The sequence below is a fragment of the Lissotriton vulgaris genome, chromosome 10, assembly GCF_964263255.1.
Source record: "Lissotriton vulgaris chromosome 10, aLisVul1.2, whole genome shotgun sequence".
NCBI lineage: Eukaryota > Metazoa > Chordata > Amphibia > Caudata > Salamandridae > Lissotriton > Lissotriton vulgaris.
Genome location: NC_141698.1, coordinates 149,736,331 through 149,749,334, shown reverse-complemented (window position 1 = coordinate 149,749,334; position 13,004 = coordinate 149,736,331).

The window sequence follows — 13,004 nt, the reverse complement described above, 5'->3', positions numbered from 1 at the left end:
GGGTAGTATTCCAAAGTGTTTGACACCTTACACAACATGTTTTGATAAAGCCAAACCAAAGTTAGCATTAACTGCGAGGATTATAATGCACTTAAGAGTATATGGTATGGCTATATCATAGAACAGCTATAAGAAGATGGTTCCGAAAGCTGCAAAGGGGCTCAGCTCATGCTAGGGAACCCTCTCACATAAAACCAAGCACTCTGCCTCCGGGATTGTCGAGGCCTACTATAGGAGTGACTTATAGGTGTATGTATGTCTATATGTATAGGTAGATATAGGTATACTATATCTAAGTAAGGGGTGATTACACCACCTTACCCAGGCTGTCTGAACATACCTGTGGTGTCAGTTTGGAAGGCAAACCAGGGGTGGCACAATACCTGCTGCAGCCCCTGGTAGACCTAAGGTGCACCTATGCCCTGGGTACCTATGGTACACTACACAGGGACTCACAAGGGCGACTCAGTAACCAATCTGGTATGTACCTAAAGTACATGGTATCAATTTAGAGAGAGAACAGCTGGGCTGTGGCTCTGATTGGCAGGCCCACAGCCACACTAAAGTCGAAAAACCAAAGAATCACAGCAAAAGGTGGGGGTAACCATAAGAAACAGACCCAACTCTCCTACAAATATGAAAAATGTTTTTCACAGGTGTCAACAGATTGATTAATAAAAAAAGAAAGCCATCAAAGCCAAACTATGAGTTTAGATTGGTTTAAAGATTATGTGGCCAATTCACAAAGGCATGTATGAGCATGTGAATACTAATACGGAGTACTTTTTCACATATTCAAAAGTGCTTTTGGAGCTAATTCACAGAGGCATTCATTTGTATGTGATCTAGTACTACCAGAGTACTACTTGAACCACTCGTAAGTGCCTTTTTTGGCTAATTCACAAAGGTATTTATGAGTACCACCAAAGTATTACTTCAACCACTCATAAATGCCTTTGGAGCTAATTTCACAAAGGCATTTATGAGTATGTGATGTAGTACTGCAGGAGTACTACTTCACATACTCACAGATGCCTTTAGGGCTAATATACAAAGGCACTGATGAGTATGTGATGTAGTTCTGCGGGAGTACTACTTCACATACTCACAAGTGCCTTTAGGGCTAATATACAAAGGCATTTATGAGTAAGTGATGTAGTACTGCAGGAGAACTACTTCAAATACTCACAAGTGCATTTAGGGCTAATATACAAAGGCATTTATGAGTATGTGATGTAGTACTGCAGGAGTACTACTTCACATACTCACAAGTGCCTGTAGGGCTAATATACAAAGGCATTTATGAGTATGTGATGTAGTTCTGCAGGAGTACTACTTCACATACTCACAAGTGCCTTTAGGGCTAATATACAAAGGCATTTATGAGTATGTGATGTAGTACTGCAGGAGTACTACTTCAAATACTCACAAGTGCATTTAGGGCTAATATACAAAGGCATTTATGAGTATGTGATGTAGTACTGCAGGAGTACTACTTCACATACTCACAAGTGCCTTTAGGGCTAATATACAAAGGCATTTATGAGTATGTGATGTAGTTCTGCTGGAGTACTACTTCACATACTCACAAGTGCCTTTAGGGCTAATATACAAAGGCATTTATGAGTATGTGATGTAGTTCTGCAGGAGTACTACTTCAAATACTCACAAGTGCATTTAGGGCTAATATACAAAGGCATTTATGAGTATGTGATGTAGTACTGCAGGAGTACTACTTCACATACTCACAAGTGCCTTTAGGGCTAATATACAAAGGCATTTATGAGTATGTGATGTAGTACTGCAGGAGTACTACTTCACATACTCACAAGTGCCTTTAGGGCTAATATACAAAGGCATTTATGAGTATGTGATGTAGTACTGCAGGAGTACTACTTCACATACTCACAAGTGCCTTTAGGGCTAATATACAAAGGCATTTATGAGTATGTGATGTAGTTCTGCAGGAGTACTACTTCACATACTCACAAGTACCTTTAGGGCTAATATACAAAGGCATTTATGAGTATGTGATGTAGTACTGCAGGAGTACTACTTCACATACTCACAAGTGCCTTTAGGGTTAATATACAAAGGCATTTATGAGTATGTGATGTAGTTCTGCAGGAGTACTACTTCACATACTCACAAGTGCCTTTAGGGCTAATATACAAAGGCATTTATGAGTATGTGATGTAGTTCTGCAGGAGTACTACTTGACATACTCACAAGTGCCTTTAGGGCTAATATACAAAGGCATTTATGAGTATGTGATGTAGTACTGCAGGAGAACTACTTCAAATACTCACAAGTGCATTTAGGGCTAATATACAAAGGCATTTATGAGTATGTGATGTAGTACTGCAGGAGTACTACTTCAAATACTCACAAGTGCATTTAGGGCTAATATACAAAGGCATTTATGAGTATGTGATGTAGTACTGCAGGAGTACTACTTCACATACTCACAAGTGCCTTTAGGGCTAATATACAAAGGCATTTATGAGTATGTGATGTAGTTCTGCAGGAGTACTACTTCACATACTCACAAGTGCCTTTAGGGCTAATAGACAAAGGCATTTATGAGTATGTGATGTAGTTCTGCAGGAGTACTACTTCACATACTCACAAGTGCCTTTAGGGCTAATAGACAAAGGCATTTATGAGTATGTGATGCAGTACTGCAGGAGTACTACTTCACATACTCACAAGTGCCTTTAGGGCTAATATACAAAGGCATTTATGAGTATGTGATGTAGTACTGCAGGAGTACTACTTCACATACTCACAAGTGCCTTTAGGGCTAATATACAAAGGCATTTATGAGTATGTGATGTAGTTCTGCAGGAGTACTACTGCAAATACTCACAAGTGCATTTAGGTCTAATACACAAAGGCATTTATGAGTATGTGATGTAGTACTGCAGGAGTACTACTTCACATACTCACAAGTGCCTTTAGGGCTAATATACAAAGGCATTTATGAGTATGTGATGTAGTTCTGCAGGAGTACTACTGCAAATACTCACAAGTGCATTTAGGTCTAATACACAAAGGCATTTATGAGTATGTGATGTAGTACTACAGGTGCGCAACTTCAAACACTCAGTGCCTTTGGGGGAAATTCACAACGACATTTAGAGTATGTGATGTAGTACTACATGGGTACTACTTCACATAATCATAAGTGCCTTTAGGGCCAATTCACAAGGACATTTAGGAGTATTCCGAGTAGTACTAGGGAAGAACTACTTTACATACTCATAATGACCTTTGGGGCCAATTCACAAAGGCATTTTTGAGTATGCGATATAGTACTTGGGAAGTGCAACTTTACACACTCATAAGTGCCTTTGGGGCCAATACACAATGGCATTTAGGAGTATGTGATGTAGTACCAGGGAATAACTATTAGACATACTCATATGTACCTTTGGGGATAATTCACTAATACATTTATGAGTATAGCATAGAGTACTATAGGAGTACTACTTCATAGACTGATAAATCTCTTTGTAAATTGCCTCTTAATTGTCTGAGGGTGTTCACAAAGATTTAAGGCATACAATACCTTAAAATGCCTACAGTCCACCAGTAGCATGGGATTTACTTCAGCAAAAATGTAAACAGGCAGTAGTGTTACATTATGTTAGAGCAAAAGGGTTTATAAGTGCAATATATAACTTTGTGAGTATTCTGCAATCACATATACAGCCATTTTTGCTCATAACCTGTATGTATGTGTGAAAATGGCTCTATGAATCGGGCTCTATTTGTTGAATTAACAATACTACTACTAATTTTTTTTATTGTAGGGAGCATCAGCGCATGTGACTAATATGAAAAAGGTGTCTGAAATTGCTAACACACAATAGGCCTAATTCACAAAGGTAACTTACACTTTTGAGTGATGTACCCTTTTGAGTAAGTGTACCACTTTTTGGTATTCACAAAAGTTGAGTGTAAATTTACTCCAAAAGTGTAACTTACTTGTCTCCACCAAATTGACGAGACCGGGGACTCTACACTTGAGTAATATACACTTTTGAGTAAGTGTACTACTTTTTGGCTAGTCACAAGATCCAAGCATAATTTACATTTTTGGAGTAAATTTACACTCGGATTGTGTAAATAGCCAAAAAGTACACAAAAGTATAGGTTACCTTTGTGAATAAGGCCCAATAAATGCTAGAAATATGAGAATGTGTGTTTAAAGCTTTCTGGGCTGCTTTCGGCACTGCTGCAGCACGCTTTATTCTGCATTATGCAAATATCTCTAGGGATCTGAGAAAGCTGCTTATACGCGTCTAAGCACTCTCGGGCTGAAAGCAGAGGTCACTCGCAGGGAGATTAGTCCCTGAAAGTGAACGGAAGTGTGCTTTATAAATGTTTTTGTACTGAAAGGGAGGTTGGCGCGCGCACATAAGGGGGTGATGGGACACGGCCTGGGTTCCGAATGCTTGTTTCAGAAGAGTAATTGATGAAAGGACCTTTTTCCCGCCCTGTTTTTTATTTCATGAAGAGGGGAAACGCTGGAGCCGTCCTGTGCTTCGGTTCACCCAGGTCGGTGAGAGAGCTTGAGAAAGTCCAGCCTTAATGAGCTTAATTAAAGCCTGCAGGGCTTCCATGCCGAGTTGCACAGGGCTGGCAGGGCTATTGCTGCAGCCACGGACTACTTCGGCGTGTGTTTTATTCAATTTCTCCAATTTCTCCTAATTTTGTAAAAACAAGACATTTTTCAGAAAATAACTTTGCTAAAAATGGCCCTTCGAAGTTCTCGGTGCGATGTATGGGCGCTGCAAACCACTGTTAATATGCAACCTATGTAAAGTTAAACGAAATTGATCCTAATCGATGTGAATTGAGGACCAATATTACTATATAATTTGTATGTAAAATAATCTTTACTTCCTACTGTTTTTAAATTTGTACTTTTTATGGTTGCAAACAAGTGGTAACCGAATAAAAGATTATGAAACTTGAAACTATATAATTCAGGACTTTGCACTTAATTCCATTGTTAAAGAAAAATTGAATTAATTTGGAAATGTATGCGATTTTGTTATAGCTCTAGGCTGTTTATTAATGTAATAATGTATTAGGTGAAACAGATGCACTTGCTACGTTGGTGAATGCATATGTTTATTTTGTTTAAATGGACATTTGTCTAATAAGCTCTGGTGAAGACGATATTAAAATATAAAATCGGTATGTGTATGTGGCATAGATCATGCTAATGTGCAATTGATTAAGGATATGCTATATGTACTACGGATCATTGTTAATGCACAACTGATCTAAAGCTATATTGCACTGGCAATAGATCAATATTAATATACAAATGTAATAAGGGTATTTTTTTATAGGAATACACAGTACAGGCAGCCACGGTCCGTGGAGGGAGATCCGGTGGGGCATGAAGGCGGGGCGGGGGAGGGGCAGTGTGGGGGGTGCTAAAAACTGGAATATGGATATTTGGAGGTAAGCAAAAAAATTAATAAGTAAAACGAATTTGGTAGCGCGCCCTGCATGGCAAAATGCGATGCAGCGCGCACTACGAAATTCGTTTTCTTCATTAAATTGTGTACTTACCTCCAATATCATGATGGCTCACGCACAGCTGAACACGTTTTTTTGCGCTTGAGATGTCTAAAGTTCAAACGCATAACATAACATTTCTCTGAGCTAAAGCATGAACTTTAAAAAGAACAAATCAGAATTAGAGGTTGGCAATCTCTGCTCACTCTTTCGGGCTTGTTCTGTTTAAACGACATACACTAAATTGGAGAAAGTTTGAATCATATGCTTGAACTGTAGGCACCTCAAAGGCAAAAACGAACAAAAAAACCTGAAATCAAGATATGGCCCGAGGAGCTATATTAAAAACAAGGCACATATTCCTTCTTTGCGCAGTGGTGAACCGTCAAATTGGCATGCCAGTCGCAAACAGGAACAGTGGACCCAATTACTGATAATGCGCTGACCCAAGGCAGGTACGACTCACAACAGTCCTGGGGGCAGTGCATTAGTACAAGACAGAATAGCTGAATGAAGCATCCACTTCATCTTTCAAAAGTCTGTTTGTAGTGTAATGTAAGAAACTGTCACACAACAGAAGTAAGTAGTATGAAACAACACTTTTTAAAACAAACGTTATATATTTTTTTCACAAATAAATGCTATGTACCATGTGAAAAACGTAGATAATTAGTTGAGGTGGATGGTAGTCACCCACAAGCAGGGTCGGATTGGGATCACAATTCAGCCCGGGCACTGACGAAAAAAGTGGCCCACATTCAAGAGGCGTGGCCCATATTTAAGGGGCGTGGCCCACATTGAAGGGGCGTGCCCTTTCATGAAACACCATTTGCACAGACAAGGAATGAAAGTGGGAGGATACTGTTCTTGCTCACGACACAGGGCCAAGGTGACAATGGCCTACATGCTGAGCAACTAAAAAAAATAGCAAGGCCCCTTTTTGTCACAAAATTATTCCAGCCCTCCAGCACAGGAGCACCTTAAAAGCAGCAACGCCCCTGCTATTACTAACCTACTCAGCCCTCCACAGACCTTCAGCTCAGGAGCACATGAACAGAGGTAAGGCCCCTGCAATTAGTAAATTAATCAACACTCCAGGCCTTGGGAAAATGTCCTGGCAGGGGAGCACAAAACACAGCTTTCTGGGCCATCCAAGGTAGCCAGGGGGGAGGCTGAGGTGAAGCTGGTGCATGGGAAGTGCCTTCCCAGTGTGTTCTGGCAGTTTGAGTGTTTACCATTTACTGTCGTATTGCCCTTGTACCTGTGTATGGTACCCTTTTGCAACTTGCACAAGTCACTTTTCTCTTGTAACACACTGTTTGCTACCTCTCACTTTTGTTTGCTTTAGATACTTGCACAAGTGCCACCATTGCTTACATTACATTTGTTCTTGTGCTGGAGTGTCTGCCATTAATTGCAGTATTATACCTCTACTTGTATTTTGTACGCTTTTGTAACCTGCACACATATCTCTTTTTCCTCCTGTAATGTATCGTTTGCTCCTCTTGTATTTTGGTTGCTCACTATTGTCACTTTTGATTCATGTAACTTAACGTTTGCTTTTGTAATTTGTCCACTTATAATTTTCTCCTCATGTATTATTGCTGTTCCTAGTGTGAAGCGCTCTGACACCTTCGGGTAAAGTCTGCGCTATATAAAATCGCATAAATAAATAAATAAAACAAAAAAATTCCAAACATCACCAGGCCCCCACATCAAGACCCATTCTTCCTTGCCCACTATGCCCTGAATCTAAAGGGCTGTGGGCGAGGTGTTAAGACTAACACCGTTTCTGGGCTGCATGGGCGCCAGGGGGCCGAGGTGCAAATGGCTGAAAAGCCTGAGAAACACCTGACCCCCAGGGAGACCGATTATTGCAAACAATCTCCCCTCCCCAGCCCAGCCTCAGCTTGATTGCTTGGCAGGGTAGGGGTGAAGGAGAGGCCACAGCTGACAATCGCTGTCTGGCTGCACAGCGAGGCTGCTTTCATTTTCTCAGTCTCTGTCTCCGTGCACTCTGTGGGCCGTTTTTTTCTCCCCTTTCCTAGTCCACTCTCTGTGGACTGGGACAGGGGAGAAATAAAACGGCCCACAGAGGGCACTGAGGCACCGGCCCTTCGGCCCATTCCCGAATGCCCGCCTTGCCAATCCGCCCCTGCCCACAAGTAATAATGGGCCAGATGTATCAATAATACCTTTTTTGATTTCCTAACTGCGAATCCTTGTGATTCGCAATTAGGAGATTGCAGAACTGCATGTACGAAAGAGTTTTGAACACTTTCTGCGATTCCTAATGGGTTACAAATGACCTACCTCATGAATATTAATGAGGTAGGTCGCAATTTGCGATCCATTAGGAATCGCAAAAATCACAGGGATGGTGGCCTGCTGAGATCAGCAGACCACCATGTCTGTGATTGCATTTGAATAAAGCAATCTTTATTTTTTTTGTAAAGCAACCTATTTCCTTCAATTAAAATGAGATCTTTTACAAAAAGAAAAAGTTTTCTTTTTATTTTATAAGAGCAGTCAGTGGTCCGTATATTTTAAGAGGGTTTAAATGTGGAGAAGCACAGACTCAGGGGGCCTCATTTATGAGGCCTTGCGTCAGTTTTGCACTGCTGGGGCCTCATTTATGAGGCCTTGCGTCAGTTTTGCACTGCTGATGCGTCACTTTTTGTGACGCATCGGCAGCGTAAAACATGCGCCTTGTTGCGCCATATTTAAAAAGTGACGCATCTAGGTAGATGCGTCACTTTTTAAAACCCTGCGCCACATTATACCTGCGTCAGGTATAATGTATGCAGAGGGGGCGTTCCCCCGCAAATAGCCTCGTAATAGTGACGCAGTGAAATCTATGAGATTTCACTGCGTCACTTTTAGGACGCTGTTTCGTCAAAATCTTGCGCCTGCCTCACAGCAGGCGTAAGACTGACGCAAGCCCTTTCACATGGGGCTTTCCCCCTGTGAAAGGACGCATTGCTGGAGTTGCGTCACTTTTGTGACACACTCCAGCAATGCGTCACTTTTGCGCTTACAGATGCGTCAGAAATACTGACGTATCTGTAAGTCCTTGCGACATGATGCGTCATACATTAAATATGACGCATCATTGGTGTCGCAAGGAGGGCGCAGTGAAAAGTGACGCATCGCTGTTTTCACGCAGCGATGCGTCACTTTTCATAAATGAGGCCCCTGATGCGTCACTTTTTGTGACGCATCGGCAGCGTAAAACATGCGCCTTGTTGCGCCATATTTAAAAAGTGACGCATCTAGGTAGATGCGTCACTTTTTAAAACCCTGCGCCACATTATACCTGCGTCAGGTATAATGTATGCAGAGGGGGCGTTCCCCCGCAAAAAGCCTCGTAATAGTGACGCAGTGAAATCTATGAGATTTCACTGCGTCACTTTTAGGACGCTGTTGCGTCAAAATCTTGCGCCTGCCTCACAGCAGGCATAAGACTGACGCAAGCCCTTTCACATGGGGCTTTCCCCCTGTGAAAGGACGCATTGCTGGAGTTGCGTCACTTTTGTGACACACTCCAGCAATGCGTCACTTTTGCGCTTACAGATGCGTCAGAAATACTGACGTATCTGTAAGTCCTTGCGACATGATGCGTCATAATTAAATATGACGCATCATTGGTGTCGCAAGGAGGGCGCAGTGAAAAGTGACGCATCGCTGTTTTCACGCAGCGATGCGTCACTTTTCATAAATGAGGCCCAGGATTTGTAACGTACCACAGTGGTTGGGGTTGGCTTTATTAATAAGAATGTATATCTACCCAAAATAACTTTTTTTACAACATTAAAGTAATGTAAAACTGGTGAAAAAACATAGGGACTTCTTTACAAGCCCCTTGCGCCGCTGCTACGTCACAAAACAGAATTAGAGGTTGGTAATCTCTGGTCACGCTTTCCGGCTTGTTCTGTTTAAAGGATATGCACTAAATTGGAGAAAGTTTGAACCATATGTTTGAACATTAGACACCTCAAAGGCAACAAAAAAAAATGAAATCAAGATATAGCCAGAGGAGCTATATTAAAAACAAGGCACATATTCCCTCTTTGCACAGTGGTGCACCTTCAAATTGGCATGCCGGTCGTAAACAGGAACAGTGGACCCAATTACTGATAATGCGCTGACCCAAGGCACATATGAACTCGCACCTGTCCTGGAGGCAATGCACTAGTAAACGACAGAACAGCTGAAAGAAGCATCCACTCCATCTTTCAAAAATCTGTTTATGGTATAATGTAAGAAACTGTCACACAACAGATGTAAGTAGTATGAAACAACGCTTTTTGAAACAAACGTTATTGTTTTTTAAATAAAATAAAAAGCTATCCAGCATGTGAAAAAAGTGGAAAATTTGTTGAGGTGGATGGTATTCCACAAGTTATAATGGGCCAAATGTATCAATAATCTGTTTTGCTATTTCCTAATTGCGACTCTTTGCGATTCGCATTTAGGAAATTGCAAAATGGCATGTATGAAAGTGTTTTGAACACTTTCTGCGATTTCTACTGGGTCACAAATGACCTACCTCATGAATATTAATGAGGTAGGCCACAATTTGCAATCCATTAGGAATCTCAAATATCTCAGGGATGGTGGCCTGCTGAGATCAGCAGACCACCATGTCTGTGATTCCATTTAAATAAAGCAATCTGAAATGCCTGGTCTGGTTTCTGAAGGCCAGCATGTAGCTATATACATCCTGGGGAGGTTTCCTGGGAGATTGCTCCCAGCCTTCCTTTTACCAAACTCAAAGGCCCTCTTACCGGGTGACCATACAAAAGCTCAAAGGGGCTGAACCCTAGAGACTTTTGTGGCACCTCTCGGTAGGCAAACAGAAGGCATGGCAAGAGGACGTCCCACTTACGCCTCATTGGTTCTTCAAGACCCATGATCATGCACTTAAGGGTCCGGTTAAATCTTTTAACCAGCCCATTACCTTGGGGGTGGTAAGGAGTGGTGAACTTGTAGGTAACACCACACTCCTTCCACAGAGACTTCATATAATTGGAAATGAAGTTTGTACCTCGGTCAGACACAACTCTCTGGGGAACCCCACATGGGAGAAGATCCCCATCAGTGCACGTCCCACCACAGGGGCCGTCACTGTCCTGAGCGCAATAGCTTCCGGGTACCCCGTAGCATGGTCCAAGACCAGGATAAACCTGTTGTCCATGGCTGTCTTGGGGTCCAGTGGCCCCACAATGTCAATCCCCACAGGTTCAAAGGGGGTACTGACTACAGGAAAAGGTTGGAGAGGGGCCTTGTGCCTCCTTCCAATTTTCCCACTTGCCTGGCAAGTTTGACAAGTCCTACAATGAGTATCTGAACTATTTCTCATCTGGGGCCAATAAAAGTGGGAGACAAGCCTTTCAAAGGTCTTGTTCTGGCCCAGATGACCAGCTAAAGGAACATCATGAGCCACACCAAGTAGGAAGGCTCTGAAGCGCTGGGGTGCCACCAGCACACGGGCTGACCCAGGCTCAGCAACCTTAGGCTCGCTATACAGGAGACCATTCTCCCAGTAGATCCAATGTGATCCAGACTGATCACCCGCTGCCTGGTTTGTGGCCTGTTGCCTCAAACCCACAAGAGAAGGGCACTTATTTTGCTCTTCACAAAATTCCTCCCTGGAGGTACCCCCTTCTTGCTGCCAATGGGTCAGCTCAGGTAGGTTCCCCAGTTCAGAAACTTGCTCACCAGTGGGTTCCAGGGCATCCCCCTCAAGGTCTGCCTCCTCCTGGACTGTGGGAACAATAGGGGCTGGTTTCCTGCACCCCTGACCTCTTCTCTTTAAGGCAGGTCCCTGGGCCATACTTTCAGGCTCCAGGGTCTCTTGGACACCCTTAGCTGCCATAGACCGAATGGTCACAAATGCCGACTCAGGCAGACCCAACTTCTCCAAATGCGCCTTCCTCTCCACCTTAGCCCTAGGGGAGCTTTCTATATCATTGCCTATCAGACAATCAACAGGCATGGATGGCCTCACAGCCACTTGAAGAGTACCATAGACCCCCCCACTCAAAGGGAACTTGAGCCACCTTGCAATGGCTTTCTGTGTTGTTAGCGGCAACAACTGGGAAGAATGCATAAGGGACTACCTGCTCCTCATAGACCAAGTGACACTTGACAGCTGTCACACTTGCTCCTGTGTCTCTGAGAGCCTCCACTCTATGGCCATTTATAGTCACCGGCTGCCTGTATTTCTTAGTGTTATCAGACAGCTGAGTCTTAGGGACCATCTCAAAATCTCCTAATGAGAAAAGGGACATTTCTGCGGTACCCCACCCACCTTGGGCACCCATCTCCTCCCCACCCAGGGCTACACTGGCCATCTGAAGGGGTGGTGCACGGGGTGGCACATACTGTCCTTTCTGAGGTCACTGCGGATCATACCAACGGTGTCCCACCTGCTTACCCTGAAATCAGGTCACAGGCCCCCTATGAACAGGTTTACTTATTGGGGGTCCTGGCTTCTTTTCAGGGGAGGCTGGGAACCCTTACCTTGGTTCCTTTGGGAATTACTTTGGGGACCTTTTTGGAACTCCCTGTTTACCCTTGTCCCCCCACTCTTCTGCTGCGGACCCTGCCCACCCTTAGCGGAGTCTCCCACAAGACCCTTGTGGACCCTGGTACTGACCCAGCGGTCCGCCTCCTCAGCAAGTTTTCTAGGGTTAGTCAACTTGCTATCAACAAGGTGCTAGCGTAGCTCTGGAAAACAATTAGCAGATAAGTGCTCCCTGGCAATCAAATCTTAGAGAGCTTAAAAATTATCAACAATGCTACCCTTCACCCAACCATCCATGGCTCTGCAAAAGAAAGACACATATTCTACCCAAGTGGTTCCCTCCAGTTTCTTACAATTCCTGAACCTCTGTCTATAGAGTTCTGGAGTTAACCCATACCTTCTCATCAGTGCTTCTTTCATGTGGTTATAAGACATCCTATGCTCCCTGGGCAGGTCTAACAAAGTATCCCTATCTTCAGTGACAAAGCAGCCCCACAACCCCGCTGCCCAATCCTTCTCAGGGACCCGGTGGGCCAACATTGCTATCTCATAGGCTGCAAACCACTGACCAATATCTTTACCTTTGTGAAAATCTTTGATGACATCCTTGGGAATATGTACCCTGCCTTCTGAAGGCACAGATGGTGCGCTGCACCCAGAGGAACTGATCTCTAAGCCCTTGGCCTTGATCTCTAACTCCCTCAACATTCTCTCATGCTCTATTCTCATTCTCTCTCTTTCCAAAGACAACCTGTTATTCTCCGTTTCCCTCTGACCCTCCATCTTAAGCTTAGCCAACTCCAGCTTCAGTGCTCTATTTCTCTCCCTATCTTCCAGTTGTCTGGGGGACAGGTCTTTGGAATAGATGCTGCTGCCAGGTGGAGACGGTACCCCTCCCCTGGCTGGAAATTCTCGCCCATCAATTTGCCCATTTGCA